This window comes from Camelina sativa, chromosome 7 (assembly GCF_000633955.1).
Source record: "Camelina sativa cultivar DH55 chromosome 7, Cs, whole genome shotgun sequence".
NCBI lineage: Eukaryota > Viridiplantae > Streptophyta > Magnoliopsida > Brassicales > Brassicaceae > Camelina > Camelina sativa.
In genome coordinates this window covers 29,206,260-29,207,873 of record NC_025691.1, presented here as the reverse complement: position 1 = coordinate 29,207,873, position 1,614 = coordinate 29,206,260, and the positions used below count along the sequence as shown (strand labels likewise).

At 31.2% G+C, this 1,614-nt stretch overlaps 1 protein-coding gene across 1 annotated transcript in view; it reads left to right on the top strand.

Moving 5' to 3' along the window:
- The window catches only part of LOC104703192 (alpha,alpha-trehalose-phosphate synthase [UDP-forming] 1-like), a 15,417-nt gene that overhangs the window by 752 nt on the left and 13,051 nt on the right, over positions 1–1,614 (top strand). The window lies entirely within an intron of this gene.

The window sequence follows — 1,614 nt, the reverse complement described above, 5'->3', positions numbered from 1 at the left end:
GTTTTTTTTTTTTTTTTTGAGCGTCGATTTGATTTTTTTTTTCCACCCTCTGATATCAATCGTTTGATCTTCTTTCTGATTAGCCTATGTTTGAAACGGTTCTAGATTCGGAATTGTTATCTTAGGAGGTTTCCTCGTAGCTTTTTTATTTGTTTGATCTCTGATTCGAATCAAAATTATATATCTAGTTGATTTTATTAATTATTATATGATTCGATTGCTCTGTTTCAATAAGTTTCCGGATTTTTTTTTACTCTTTCCTCATTCAAAAAAACTTTCAATGGTTTGAAGTTTTAGGTTAGGAAATCAAATCACATCACCAACTTAGAAATCTCCTCTTTCTTGTTTGTTTGTTTGTTTGTTGCGATCCTACGGTATAAAATAAAATTATAGATCATTAAGTCATGATCTAACTAAGAAATTAGTTCTAGTACACGTTAACAGATCAAAAATTAAATTAGATTTGGTTTGCCACCAAGGTGATCTTGTTTCCTTGTTTACAAAATCTTTCGATGATTAATTTTTTATTTTATTTTAAGGATGCTTTCTGTTTCAAGATCCTAAAAAGGGTGACAATGATGATGATAATCAGTGTTGGTTGAGTTAATTGGATAATATCTCGTTTTTATAGAATTGATCAGCACTAACACAATAACAACTACTCATTTTGATTGTTAACTTTTCTCATTGATCTCCCAATTAATACTTCCTAATTAAACAAAATCACTATTCGTACTAGTATCTTTTTTTTTTTTAAGTGATTTATGCGTAGGTTTCATCTTTTTCAAAAGGATATTATTTTCTTTCTTTCTTTTTTGCTTCTCAATTTAGAAGAGATCTTTGGTGGGGTCCTAGTGATTGTGGATTCTGTGCCTACTTGAATGAGAGTCACTGCAGTCTTCACGGGAAAAAGCAATTCCCTATCTTAATAAGTATTTTCTCATTTCTCTAAAATTTTGAATTTGGTTGAAACTGTGCCACTTGGTTACATTATATAGCCTTTAGATGTTTACAACAGATGATCATGCAAGGTGTAATTTATATATATTATTGTTGACTTGCCTTGTCATGGGAGGAGTTTTCTTGTGTGTGTGTGTGTGTTTGTTTTATTTATTTCAGCTAACATATTTTGTGGGGTTTATAAAACTTAAAACTTATACTAATTAGAAATAACAGGACATAGGCAAAGCAAAAGTGAGAGAGAGCAAATCGTACACCTCTTTCTTTTTTTTTTCTTTGGGCATAAAATATATATGATGCTTAGATTTGCTGTCTTAACTAGGTGGACCACAAAGTTTTCTTATACTTTCCTTTTCATCGCCTTTTCTTTACCGACACATACAATTGGACGCATCATATGTTGTCCATGCATACATGATCCACTTCCACACAGTGTATCAAAACACCTTAAAGTCTTCTTCTTCTACCATATACAACTAATTATTATACAAAGGAACATCGTGTCCTGCTCATGCTTGTTGTTGTCTTGTCTTGGGAAATCATGTGTCTGTTTTAATATGTAAAAAAAGTCAACGCTCTAAAACAGTAAAACTCTTTCTTAGTTACAAGAAAGACATTGAATTGAGATGGTTGTTGAAGCCCTTTTCTTAGTGT